Here is a 15,258-nt window from a genome sequence, read left to right on the forward strand (position 1 = left end):
AACAGCTTGATAATGATTCTGATGGTGTTGATGGGAGAAAAGACAGAGCGACAAAAGTTGAGTCTAATTAAATACTAGATTTGCTGGTGGCACTTTGGCTTTAGAGCCTGTTATGCATTGAATTATGTCTTCCAAAGATACATGCTGAAGTCCTAAGGCCAAATATATTAAATATGGCCTTACAAACATAAGAGTCTTTGTAGTTACCATAAAGGGAAGATGCAGGGATACAATGGTTCTTGGGCAGTTTGACTTCTAAAGTGAGGGGAGACACAGAGCTATCCAAGTCATATAAGCCTGCAAAGCTGGAGGCAGATTGGGGATATGTCATCACAAGTATCTTCTTAGCTACTGAATGATAGACAGGAAATATCTCCTCCTTGATTCTTTGAGAATGCCATGCCCTTGACAATGCCTTCATTTTAGACCCCTGCCTCTAGACTGTGTTTCTATTGCTGAAAAGCACATGGTCTGTAAGAGGAGGCATAACAGACGAACCCAGACCTATAGATTTACCATTCTGAAATACCATTCTGAAATTCCTATAGTAAAAGAAGTTTTATGCAGAATGACTACAACTCTTTTTGTTCTATTCCACATTTTAATCCTCAGGGAACAATTGTTTTTTTTTTTTTTTTAAATGCGTTTTTAAAAGAAGAACATTATGATGGGCAGATCTGGGCCCAGGGGTTCTGCTCAAACTATGGCACCAGCCAAGGACAATATGTGAAGTAAACATCGAATCCCTACCCAGATCTAGCCAATGGACAGGACATTCTCCACAGTTGAGTGGAAAGTGGGGTATGACTTTCACACAAACTCTGGTGCCCCATATTTGACCACATCCTCAGGATAGGGAGGCCTGGTGGCACTCAGAGGAAGGATAGCAGGCTACCAAGAAGAGACTTGGTACCTTACAATCATACAGGGTGGGGGAGGTCCCCGTCAATCACAGTCATAGGGGAGGGGAGTAGGGGAAAAAATGGGAGGGAGGGAGGAATGGGACGATACAAGGGATGGGATAACAATTGAAATGCACTATGAATAAATTGATAAAATATATTAAAAAAATAAATTAATCATCTTAGGGTACTGAGGGATACACATAGATCATAGCCATGTGTTGTGGAGCAGGAAGACTGAGGTGGAGCCATCTTGAAGCTGTGGTGCTAGAGTTCCCTTGAGTAGCAGCTATCATTTGATTAAACAGCACTCAGAATAATGCAGTGAAATATTCTAGAGCTTCAACAAAAAGGTTGCCTTATTTTCTGGGCATATGCTCCATCTTTTTCAGCTTTGCTTTCATTGGAGGAACTCTGGGGACCTTTTTAGGCCCCTGTCCTACACTGGTATGCCTGAACCTTATTATTTAATTCAAAACAGGTCAGGATAAGCAGTACAGCAGTGATAACAGGAATAGCCAAGTGTATTTTTTTTCCCATTCATACTCAATCACCAAATTCCATGTACTGCTTATCTCATGATTTGAGATGAAGTACAGATATGCATCTAGTCCTCTACTTAAACCCTTAGACAGCACCATTGGACAGAGCTTGGGAATCAGAGCCCTTACACTGGTGGAACAGCTGGATAAACTCAAGTACCATGCATAGTTGTTAGCCTGGTGGTATTAGGTTACTGCCACATTTCAGAGTAGATGTTATCTTTCTTTTTTTTTTTTTCAGAGTTTGGATATATAGGTCCTTGAGTCATAAACTCACATAGGGTCTGGGTTGGATTTGAGCTCAGTTATATCTGAGCCAGACCCTCATCTACTCTATATAAGACTAAATTCAGTGGCCTGACCCCTGCCTGTTTTTCTAGAAGCCAGCATTAGCTCCACAGGGCCTTTGGGTCTTCTGGCGACTAAGGCAAGACTTGGGAAGCAGAATAAAACCTCTTCCTCTCCATCAAACCCTCGGGAGTTGCTCTCTTCCTCTCAGCCTTCTCATGGTCCTCTCAGCTTTCTAATCATGGAATTTTCCAGTCTATTTTGTTGAAAGAGGTGAAGTTGGTAGATGAATCGTATTCTTCTTTTTTGTTTTTGTGACCAAAGACCCAATAAGAAGCAATGTAAGGTGTTGGGGAAGTTTTGGTTTATATGTAAACAGGTTTGTCTGCAGTTGAGAGTTGCCTCCTGAGAGGGCAGGTGATGTCTGTCCACTGTGAAGTGTCTCATGTGGTGGGGATAAAAGCCAGACCCAGAGAGATACTGGGGGCTCCAAGAAAGAAGAAGGCTGCTGGTGCATCGCCCTTGCTGTGCCTGGTTGCTGCTGATGCTGTTGCATAAGAAGAAATTGGAGATAATCCTGAAAGGCAGATCGGACTTGCCGCAGAGAACCTCACAACCCTGAATAGCAGAAAGTAGCTAATGAAAACTAAGCCCCCTTTCCCTACTATTTCTCCTACCTGGTGTTAGGGTGTTGGAAGGGATTGAGGTAGAGAAGGGAGAAAGAGATATAAGGAACCCAAAATAAAAATAGATTTTGAAAAGTACAGCCACATTAAGGAATGAATGGTTTCCCTTGGTTCTAGTTGAGGGGTGCAGTCTATTATGGTGATGGCGGCATGAAGGCATGAGATGCTTGAAGCTGTGGTGGTGATAAAGTATTTACATTTGTGCAGACCAGGAGCAGAGAGAAGGGAATAACCCCACTCCACAGGCTTTCTCTTCTCTCCTTTTTATTCAGCCTCTTTTCCCAGCTTATGGGATGGTGCCACCCACATTTGGGGTATGTATTCTTTCCTTAGACAGAACTATATTTTTTAAAAAATATATTTTATTAATTTATTCATACTACATCTCAATTGTTATCTCATCCCCTGTATCCTCCCATTCCTCCCTCCCTCCCTGGTGGCACTTAGAATTCTTAGGAGACACCTTTGTAGACATTCCCAGATATCTGTGTGTCGCCTACATGATTCTAAATTCAGCCAAGTTAACAATGAAGGTCAACCATCACAGATCAGAAAAGAACAAGAAGACATTAGGTGGAATAAGAGAGCTGATTGCTCTGGAGTCTGTATTGTTTGGGACCTGAGCTCTTTAGTCTTTGCATTGCTTTTGCCTTGGCCCTCCATATATACAGACTCCTATAACTATCCTCCTAATAGCTATGACTACAGTCATTGTCTACCTGGGGTTTGTGCTATAGCCATTTCACTCTCACATCACAGTATAATGTCCACAGCTGGATCCCTGAGCACCCAGCTAGTACTGAGGCATGACAGTTCAGGATCCATTTAGAGCCCATGCTTAAGCAACATGAAAGAGTTAAATTAGAGGGAGTTGAATTCTATAAGTTTGGCATTGAGAGGTTTGAGCTGTTGTCCTTTCATTCTCCAGGAGGACTCTTCAGGACTCAGTGTCTTATCAAGGCCTAGGAAAATGACAGCACAAGACTGTGAAGTGGAGCAATTACTCAGGTAAGAGACAAAGCAGACAGTTCAGTGTCATCTTTTTATAGTGACCCATTTTTTTTCTCTCAGTCTAGCCTTTTTGGATCAAGTTGCTAGTTAAGTAACCAGCCATTATGGTTTAGACTCTCTATTTTCTGGCAAATCCAGGTTTGAGTAGCCTCCCTGTAAGTTGTATTGACAAGTCCAGACTAACTGGGACACTTGCTAAAAAGACACATTACAGGACACCCCAGAACATTGATGAGAATTAATATGTCAAGTTGAGGGCTTTGTATGTAAGACAAAGCCTTCTAGTAGTTCATATGCACTGTATGATCTAAGAACAAATGCTGCACTGTAGGGTAGACTGAGGAAGCAGGGAAGAGTATGTGAACAATGCTTGACATCTTATTTGCCTTTAACAGCAGAAAAATATCTAGTTGGGATGGGAAACCAACTTTCCATCCCTCAGACTACAGGGCATTTTCTGCTCATGTTGAATGGATATTTCCAGACACATGTGAGCAAAAATGGTGCTTGAGGAAAGCTACTTGAAGAGGAAGTCATTGAATACCTGGAACTGTCCTGAGTGACCTCAGAGCATCCATGTGGAACCTTCTAGACCTTGGCCCCATGTCTGCTTCCACCCCGCTGTTACCCATGAAGAACTGCTGAGGAATTCAAGTTCATTGGTGCTCAAGCAGGCAGGAGCTCCTTGGCAACTGTGATAATGTTTCAAGACTCTGCATGGCTGACCTACTTAGAAGGGCCCTGAGGAGTTGTCAGGTATCTAGGAAATGGTATTTCATCATTTCTGTTGGTGAGCAAAAGATGTCATTGATGGTACTTACAGGTAAAGTGCAAGGAAAACACAATTATGGTAGGGAGTTGGGGGAGACTGAGAATAGAAAACCCACTTCCACCATCTTTCCTGAAACCATTCTCCCCTAAGCTCAGTGGCTCCTTAGACCTGAGCACATGCTTAAAGTGCTCTGTTTGGGGGATACTGAGTATGAAGAGGAAAATTTGTTTTTTTTTTAAACCATATTCTTTATTTTTTTTTCAAAACTAGCTGAATGTGTCAGAGAATGGACTAGTTAGTTGCACATAAATGGCTTCACAACTCACCTTAACTCTTCACTGCCTTGGGAACACTGAACAAACCACATATTTTTTTAAATTGGAAATAGGGTTTCTTGTTTCAAGTCATAGCACGAGATATGATTTAAGTACAGTACAAACAAATATCCTTATGATCTTCAGACTCGACCCTGGAGATAGGAATTGAGTATGTGTTAGGGTTTGGATCTAAAGTGTCCTCCAGAAACTCATGTTTGGAATACTTATTTTTTTAGCCGATGACACTGATTGGCAGAGGGTGTGAAGCATTCTAGATGTGGGTCCTAGGTAGCAGAAATGGGTCTTTGTGGAAGTCAGAGGAGGTGTTATGGAGTTATGCTTGACTGAAAGCTACTGTGGAAGTGTTAAGTCACATGGATAGTCTGCAGGAGACACAAGTGCTCTCAACTGCTGAGCCATCTTTCCAGGCCTGAACAGCATGATATCTCTAAAGCTTCAATAGTGGCATCTATATGGCGGTGTTCGTTAACCAACAGCTGTCTATTTGAACTTGAGGCTCATTCAACAGGAAGGAAATGATGCCTAGTATAGGAAACCTAGACAAAACCCCAGGGCTACTGAGCTCTTGGATCTGAGAAGAGAACTGCTCCTAGCACTTTACCAGGCTAGCATAATTCTTAATTACAATCTAAAACTGTAAGTGTTCATCAAAGAAGCGTCTCTTTATGACAAATGGAGATTGTTGCATAAAACCCACAATTGTACATAAGGTGATCAACAGATCATGGGATGCACCTTAGTCTTAGGGAACACCACAGAAGAGGAGGCAGAAAGATAGTAAGACCACAGAACCAGAAAGATTTCTATGAGACTGTGTCTTCTAGAAATGGCTGCCTAAATAAGACCCCAAGAATGATAATGTTCCCTGGACAATTTACGTGCTGATACAGAATGGAGAAAATGTCACAGGGTCCCATTCTTAGACAAAAACCTACAGGCACCTATTGACTGTTGAGAAAGGAAGAATTAGCCTCTCCCAGGGGTGAACTCCTTGGCTGGTTATCTAATACAGAGAGGTCAGGCCTGAAACCAGATACACACAAACAACAACAAAAAGAAGGCTGCATTTATGTATTTGTGTATCTGCCTGTAGATATGTAAGAATGATAATAAAAGAAAAGGAGGCCATGGGTCTGGGAGGGAGGGAAGGAGGGAGGGAGGGAGGGAAGCTGAGGAGGACACATGGAAAGGGTTACAGCGGAGAAAGAGAAGGAGGAAAGTGATATAGTTATATTTTTATTAAAATACATACTAAATTTAAAAAAAGGTAGTGAGTCCCGTGGTCATGCCTTGAAGGTGATCTTGGCTTTTAATTCTCGCCCTGGCTCACTGCTTCCTGAGCTGTGAAGATGTGTGAAATTCTAGTACACATCCCCGCCGCCATCAACTCTGACATGCCTCCCCACCATGGTGGACTGATGTTCTCTGATGCCTATATATACTCTTCCTCCCATAAGTTGCTCCTATCCTGTATTTGGCCATAGTATGAGTAGGTAATACAGTTTGTGTCTGGGGGAGTCTCATTATTGTGTTGATTTATATGACACAAGCAGTTACAAGCTGCAAGAGACAGATTTTAGTACCTAATTATGATCCGTATTAATACCACAACGATGTGCTAGCTCTAGAGACCAGTCTCTCTGAGTTCTCTATGTGGCTGTACAGTGCAGGGCTGTGGTAGTGGTTTTAGAGTCCCTGATGGTGGACGGGCTGGGAACTTGCAAACTACCAATTCTAGGACTTCATGAACACACCATACTGAAGGCCATTGCAAACATAGTTAAGTTTCTAAGGCACACTGTAGACAAGGTCCATACTTGGGTCGATCCTTAGTACCTGTACCCAGCATAATCCCCTCAGTCAATGGTGACTGGTAAGTGAATATGCAAGCGAAGAATCAGATGGGCAATGGAAAAGTAAACTGTGCCATGCACGAGAGACAGATTTGGTCAAATTTCAGAACATCTGTAGAGCTAATTGTGTTCTCGGCATTCTTAGCTTTTCTTCTTTCATATGAAGAGCCACCTGTGCCATCTGTCCCTTAACAGAGTTCCCAAATCCTAATACTTCTCATGCATTTACTCACTTCAACCAAAACCTTCAAGGGAAGATTGGTGGAGGGACAGGCATTCTCTAGTGGGTGGTTTTATGCGTTAGCTTGGCCTATTATGAGGTGTCCAGACATTTGGTCAAGTGTTTTTCTTGTGTGCCTGTGAAGGCATCCCAGAGTGAGACTTGTACTTACTGTCTTCTTTGATTGGGTGGCTGTGGCTTCATCTAATCACTTCAACATAAGAATAGAACGAAAAGACTGAGTAGGAGGCAATGTTTCTGCTTTGCTTGCTTGAGTTGGGATACTGGAGTTTTTCAGCCTTCAGAGTGAGATGGGTTGACACATTGCTCTTCTTTGGTTCCACATTGCTCTTCTTTGGTTGCTGACTTACTTTACCATCAGCTCCCTTAGTTCTCAGGAGCCTGGATTCAGACCTTGGGCTCTTCCTAGTTTTCAGTTGCCTGACTGCACAGCTCAGGGGCCTTTTGACTTCCACCATCCTTTTTAATGAACCGATTGCTTAAATTTTGTCTTTGTCTTTGCCTTTGATTCTCTTCATCTGGAGGACTTTAGTGTCCTTGTGATATGGACAGTTTCATTTTTTAGCAGAGATTAGAGAAGAAGCAAGTTTGGCAGAAGGAAGGGAGACATTACAGGATTTAATGAGAAACGAGATAGAGATAAAGTATCTACTTCAGGATTGAAGAGAGTGATAATTAAAATGGTTATTACATGGTCTATATAACGCACCTGCCTTCATAATGCAGCAAACACAATGGGGTTGATAGCTTCTTCTATAAGAAGCCAACATCCTGCAGCTAAAAAAAAAATATAGCTGGAGTGATGAGGAGTAACTGAAGTCTAGACTGCACTCCAATGCCAGGTAGGCATCCAGCTTAAATTTACAGAGACCCTGGGATCACCATTGTTTTGCATGCAGGGCGTAGGTGGGATCCCATTACATCTTCACAGGGCTTCATGCTTTCCCAAATCTTAACACTCACGAACTCTTTCAATCTCAGAACCTGACTTGCAGCACAGGCGTTCTTTTTAATTTTACACATAAGGAAGCTCCAGCCGCAGAGAAGCGATTTGTTAATATGCAGAATGAACAGAGGCTCCTGAGTCCAAGCCATTGGATTTGCCCTTTATTTCCTGGAGGTGGCTCTTGATGGAGTTTCCAGCTTCAGGTTATCTGGTGAGCCGGTAAAGACAAAGCGGAAACTGCCGGCAACAATTTCTGTGTCTTTCATGGTCTGTGGAAACTATGGTAAACCGTTATACTCAAGTGCCATGGTGGAATCTATGTAATGGTGTGTGTGTGTGTGTGTGTGTGTGTGTGTGTGTGTGTGTGTGTGTGTGTGTTTATACCAAGGCTTTGTATTCAGGGAGATATTTACTCAATCCTTCAGTGTTTGAAACAGTTGAGCAGGTAGGGATGGCTCCTCCTCGCTGGTTGCTGATCACCTTCTGCACCTGTGAAAGGTTATTATTCTCTCTCCGACATTTGCCTACTCCAAATTGCTCTAAACTCCCAATTCTTCTATTTCCTCCACAAGTATGTTCATGAGGCAATTGCCATTTAACACTTCTGGCTGAGAGGATGGTGTTTTCATTTCATTTATTTGTCGGTCTTTTGTTGTTGTTATTTTACAAGGAAATGCTTAAAATTTTGCTACCAGTGCTGTCTATTTCAGGCTTGGTTTCATCCATTGCTTGAGCACATTAAACCAAGGCACTTGAAGTCACTCCCCACCCCTTGTCACTCTCCTGGCCTGTGTGGCCGAATGGCTTCTGGTTACTCACTGGCCCCTCAGTGCCAGGATATGAATGAGATCACACAGCTGAATACCAGTAGCCACTGCAAACCTTCTCGGAACTCCCTGTGATTATTGTGAGCAGTGCTGGCTGCTGGGCGAATAAATAAAGCATGGGCTCTGCTCTCAGGGGAATTGCTACAATGGTGAAGCTGACTTACATGAGGGCACTCATAGCCAACTCCATCTGTTTGCTCAAAGTCAACATTCATCGTGCTTGCTGTAGCCAGTGGAAGAAGAGTTTTATAACGTCTGTCCTGCTGATACCTCTATGACACAGCTTAGCATCATTCCGTTATACAGCTGGGGAGGACAGAAACAGAAAAATGAAGTGAGGCCACCCAGTAGGTCCATAAGCCTAAAGTTGATTCAGTGTTCACACTTTTAGCTGTTTACACCATCTCAGGGGTGGCTGACCAGTAAGAGGGCAGAAGGAAATGTGTTCCATGTGGATGGAAGGCCCTCTTCAGAGGCCAAGGGATGAGACGGTAGGTCAGGGAACCTCCTTGTGTGTTAGTTTGATAGATTTCTCCAGATGAAGTTGAATACCTCTTAAAATAATACTCCTAGGAATCTTTATCTCTCAATCTATGATATATTTTCTGCCATCCCTGAGCATACATCCTCCATTTTATAAAGTCTTCAAGAATGCCCATAGTACAGAGGTACAGAGGTGTGGAGACACGAATGTCAAAAGGTTTGGCCTTACAGGTCAGCCTATTATATTAGCCCATCAGAGGAACAATTCTCTTGTTTTCCTCTTCAACAATTGCCTGGAAGATGAGAAGCCATTGAATTTGACCCAGAGCAACAATGTCTGACTTTACTTTACCATGATATCATTTAGAGGAGATCTGGGGGTCGTGATTTCTGTGTGAAAGCATGGACTAGAAAGGAGACAAGTTGCAAGCCCTCATCACTGTCCACATGCCAAGGGACAGAAAGCCAGGAAGTACAGACAGCATGGGACTGATTGGGAGAAATGGTATTGGACAGGTTTACTGGGCCATGCAGTGACAAAGAGGGTGTATGGTCAAGTTAGGGGGTTGAGAGGGTGAGCTATGCAGGAGCAGACAGGAGCAGACATTTCTGCCATGCACTTTTAGGGCTGCTGGTCCTAGGAGGGCCCATCCACATGGGACAGGTAGAGTGGGGGCTTTGAAGGTGGCAGCGGCACTGGGAGATAGTATTCTGACTTTACACATCCAGCTGTGTGTACAGCAATGGCTATTCCTCAAACAATGGGTTCTAGAAGAGACTGACAGGTGGCCTGGTCAGCTGGACACCAATATTTCATGCCACCATTTCTTGTGCAGGTGTCTGGAATTATGCCTGCAGCCAGGCTTCACACTTCAGCTGGGGGAGTGAGCAGCCTTAACCGAATTACTATTTATAAACCATCCAAAATAGTGGCTGGGACTTAGAAGCATTTGTTAAATAAGTAAACAAATGAGTCCCATCTGGATGGCAGCTGAGCAGTGTTTTTTTTCTCTCTTGAGATGGCTGGCAATGGGCAGAAGTATGGAGAGTCAAGCAGGGACATCCAGTGACCAGGAGCAAGTGAGAAAGGACTATCCGAGAGGGTAGAGCCCGTGCAGGCGATGAAGGATCTCTTCAAGAATGTGGGCATCAACAGTAACTCAACAAGGCAGAGTGGTGCCTGAAGACAATACAGGGAAAGATTGGAAGGGATTAGTCACCTTTGGATCCACCTTCAAGGTCAAAGTTCTTGAATGCATTGAAGAATCAGTAGTGAGAATAGTCAAATGCCTGTATTCTAAAATAAATTACCTTTACCAAAAAAAAAAAAAATGCTTATCTTTAAGACATGGGGGACTCAACTTCACACTTGTAGCCAGAGGAGTTAACCACGTCTTTTAGCCATGCACCAGAAATCAACTGTTTTCTGGTCGGTCCAGTGACTCAGTGTATTAGTTACTTTTCTTACTGATGTGACAAAACGCCTGAGAAAAACAGCTTAAAGGAGGCAGGTGTTCTTTGGACCATGGTCTAAGGATGCGGTCCTTCACAGAAGAGAGGTCACAGCTGCAGGAGTGTGAGGTGGATGGCCATGCGCACCCACAATTGGGAGGTGCGGGGAGTTGGATGCTGGCACTACACTTGCATTCTTTTTTTTTATTCAAGCCGGAAATCCAGCCCATGGAACGGTGTTGCTCCAGGTGAGTTTTCCTACTTCAGTTTTAACCAGCTTAGAAAAATCTCTCACTGACGTGTCTAGATGTTTGTCTCCTGATGATTTTAGATGCTGACGTGTTGCCAATCAATACTAACCAACAGTCAATAATTGTTTATTGAGAATCTAATAAATGGTCAGTGCTGGCAGCTGTAGGGGACAGGAGGTGAGCTGTATGGCTGGTTTGTAGGAGAGACTCTCATCTGGGTGCTGCCTTGATGTCTGAGCAGGAGTTGCCTATGTTCCACATCTTCGTGTTTCTCACCCAGTGGCTGTTGTTTTGCTGTGACCCTAATTCTCTAGTGTATCACTGAGACGTGCTTAGGGAGGAGTCTTCTCTGGAGCTCAAACTCTAAGCTCGTGGCACAAAACCACAGGAAAGTCATCACAACTTCAGGGAGTGCTCTGAAGAAAAGGTATGTGTTCTCTGGGAGTGTGCAACTTAGCGGGTGGGTGGCAGGGGTGGGGTACTTACTGAAAATAAGAGGTGTCCAGGGAAGAATGCCAGGAAATGAACAGTGGAAAGGAGGCTTAAGAAAGAACAGGAGGGGCTAGATAAGAAAAACAGGAGAAAATTCCAGACCATGAGGAGGAGGGAGAAGAGAGGGCTGGAAAGAGATGGGGAGGGAAGCCAGGAGAGATTCCCCCTTCTGCCCCAGTGAAGAGAGCTAGGTGCACTTCATTTTTTCTCATGTCAAATTCGGGTTTCCTTTAGGCTCTGTAAAATGCCATTTCAGAAAGTCATGTTTTCTGTTTTGTAAAATGACTCACGTAAAAAAAGCTCTTTGTTGTCATTGGCATTAAAAGTAAATTCAGAATAAAATAACTTGGAACCACTTTTATTTTCATTCTTGTTTTTTTTTTTAATATGAAATGATGGAACTCCAAGTTTAATTTTTTCTTATGCTAGAAATGAATGTTGTCTTGCTGATGGATGGCAGCTGTCGACCTCAGGCCCCTGGGAACGATGCTGCCTTCAACCCTCCCTCCACCCCCAAAGAGCCATATGCTGGAGGAAGCCCATGTCTATCTCTCTAGCCTGGGAAGGGCGGGGCTGCTGGGACACACAGCACCCTAGTTCCAGGACATAACACCTGTGCCTGGGGCAACTTGTCCTCACAGAGCTTGCACATCAACGGGGGTGGAGCCTTCCTTGTCCCTGATGGTCCAAGCAGGCTGTTCTGCCTGTAGAGTTGGAAGAGAGTCAAGTACCCCATGATGCACAGATCTCTGATCCTAGAGAAATAAATGATTGTCATAGACCATGCCTAGTAAGCTGTTCAATACTCAATGGGTTTCCAGGACACAGAGGGTAAAGTAGACCCACTGCCTTCTTACTTAATCTCTTCCTGCCTTAAATTTCATACTAAATATGTCCTTTTGCATTTGAGACCCTTTGAGCACATGGAGGACAGAGGGAAGTGGTAATTTCTAGGAAGTGGGGCCAGACAATTCTCATGGGTGTTCTGTAGTAATGCTCTCCTGAGGCAAGAAGAAAGCAGCAGAGCCCTAAATTCAGCTTTGGTTTGCTCCTAGGCTTTGCTTTTAGGAAATGATGTGAGGTTTCTGAGGGAGGAGAAGGGCTCTAGTGTGTGTGAGACTTGAAAGCACAATATATACTTTGGGTGGATCAAGGATGGGGGGCCTCAGTGGAGCCACAGTGTAGTGGAAGTTTTGGTTATTATGTCTATATCCCTTGTCCATACTAACGTTTTTTTTTTCTGTCCTACCTAGGGTTGGTGAATTGAAAGGGAGGAAGAGGTATTAAATAACTCCATATAAAGTAAATTAAAAAAAACTCTAAGCCTGTACTACAGTGTCCCTGAGGCGTCCAAGTGCAGAAAGCCAGGGTGGTTCAGTCCAAAAGTAGGTAGTGGTGCAAGGCAGCTGCCTGCACAGAGCCTGAAAGGGGGTGGGGGTGAGTCTGGAATAGACATCAGAGAAGGGACAGAAGACAGTATGAAGAGGTTACTTATAACCCCATGATAACATTAACAAATAAGCATCTATAAACCATTTGAAGGACTACCAGTAACGCATGGAAGGAATGGGGCTATAGAACCATTGATGCTGAATTCTCTCTTAGTAAATGGAGAAAGTGTCCAGTGAGGCTGTTAGAACCCCTTTGTCCTGCAGATGGAGTGATGCTGGGAGACACTAGTGACTCAGGCATTGTATTAATTTTCTTTCCACTGCAATAGGAAATTGCCCCGCCCCCTCCCTGACAAAAGTGACAAACAGCCCTTAAGAAAATATCACTGTTTGGAAAGTCAGAAGTCTGAAATGGTTCCTGGTAGGTAAAATCCAGATTAAAGCTTAGTCGTGCTCCCTTGTTCACAGGAACAAGTGATTTCAATTTCCTCAGAGACTTCTATAAGCAGCTCTCTGCCAAGGCTCATGGTTTCTTCCTCTTCTTCAAATCCAGAATTAGAAGGCTATTTAGTGATAGAGAAGGCATTGCTATGTTGATCAGGTTGGCCTAGAGCTCACTATACAATTCAGGCTGGCTTCGAACTTGCTGCAATGTCCCTGTTTTAGCTTCTTGGGTGTTGGGATTAGAGGTGTGTGGTTCCACCTGGCCAGAATCTTTCTCATGTCACTCTATGATCTTCCTGCCTTCCCTCCCTCATATTTAAGGATCCTGTGATTGTGCTTGATTCTCTCTGATAATTTTTATACTTTTAAATACAGCTTTTAAGCAACTTTGACTCCATCTGTGCCTCATCTTATATAGGACTTTTCTTAGGCTTCTTGTCTTAGGGTCAATTTTGTTTCTTTTTTTCATATAATAAGTACATGTATAGGCTTGAGGAGCTAGCATGTAAACACCAAGGAGGCTGTTATCCTGCACTTCATTTTCCCATTACACAAAGTAAAACATACTGTTTGAACTGGGGGAGGGACACATGAATGTGTAGGCATAAGGGTAGCCATTGGGTCTGCAGTCAGAAACATCGCTCATGTGTGTTCCTGGCAATCCATCTTCTTTGACATTACCACATTTCTCTTCTCATACTTCTGCTATTCTAAAGACAGAACAATTGTGAAAAAAGAGAGAAAGTGGGGGTGAGGGTGAGGGCTGTGCTATTGTCTTACCCTGTTCTTTAGCTGGAGTGATGTACTCTCATGTTTCATAAGAGTCAAGCATTACTATCCCAAGGGAAAAACAATAGAAATCAAAAAATGGGTCTGTACACCTGTCCTAGGGCCAAAGAGTAAAGGAGCTTAATCAAGCATGAAGCACATGTGATATTACCTGGAAAAAATAATATTAAATGAACTATTTTTTATTATTTCTCAATGTAATTCTTATGTACATTTCTGGAGGCAAAAAATATAGCTTTACTTGCAATCATGAAAAGCTAGTATTCTGGGCAGCTGAGTGGCCACAGACCTCAGCACTGAATGTCCCCTGTGCAGACTCTTCCTACCATGTCACTCCTTGTCCAAAAGAACCACCCAGTGTTCTTTGAAAGTCAAGGACCTTGCACACATCCTGTCACCACCTATCCACATGATGTTGGTGTTATGGTTGTCCCCATCTTATGGGTGAGGACATAGTCTCAGGAATCTTAGGTCATTTTACATTTTCACAGCTTGTGCTTATATGTTTATGAAATTCCTACTTCTGGATCTTTAGATTTGATGTCCTGAGAAGAAGAAGAGCAACCGTAGCTGTAATTTTCCACCTCTCTGCAACTATGTCCATATAATGGGATCTCACACATTTTCCTATTAAACAGTGACTTTTCTTCCCCACCCTTTGAGTCTGGACTGCCTTGTATCCTGCTTTGGCCAGAAAATGTTGCCAAAGTGATGTTATTGCCAGCTTCAAGTCCAGGCCTCAAGAGACCATGCAAATTTGCCTGGTAGTTCAGCAAGTAAACCACACCAGGCTACAGGGGGAGGAGAGACACAGGGCCTGGGAGCGCCATCATCCTGAATGCCAACAGTAGACAAGTAAGCCCATTCTAGATCAGCTCCTAGCAGCCCAGCCACATCCAAAATCTAGTCCACATATCCAACCAGTGAAGTCTGGGCCAAACCACAAGAGCTACCATCCAGACCTCAAATCCCTAAAGTCAGTGAATGGTTATCATCTCAAGCCATTGGCTTAGGCGGGTGTTTGCTATGGGGGATTGCTGATAGCCCATATGATGATTCATTATCCATACTGAAAGACTTCTGAAACAAGGCTATACTAATATGGTCTAACTAGCCGGGGATGGAGCTATGGGCAAGAGTGTTCACTCAGCATGAACACAGCTCTAAGTTCAATCCCCAGTATCACAAACTATAAAACAGCCATACCATTAACAACAACAACAACAACAACAACAACAACAACAACAACAACAACAAATAGTATAAGAGAATCTTCAAAAGAGGGCTACCGCAGGCATTTCCCCTGGAATCCTGACTCCAACTCTGGGATCCGAGTGCTGAACACATCTCTGAGCAGAGGAGTGAGGCATTGAGAGTAGTCAGTTCTCTGTGCAGTATGTGTCAATCTGACATGTAGTGGGGATGGACAAGAACCCCAGAAAGCCGATGGAGCTGGAAGACCAGCTGCTTCCCAAGAGGAAGAAGAAAATAAGGTATGTAATAACTAAAATAGAAGAGGGGATGAAAGCAGTCATCTAAAGAACCTTTAG

The sequence above is a fragment of the Acomys russatus genome, chromosome 22, assembly GCF_903995435.1.
Source record: "Acomys russatus chromosome 22, mAcoRus1.1, whole genome shotgun sequence".
Lineage (NCBI taxonomy): Eukaryota > Metazoa > Chordata > Mammalia > Rodentia > Muridae > Acomys > Acomys russatus.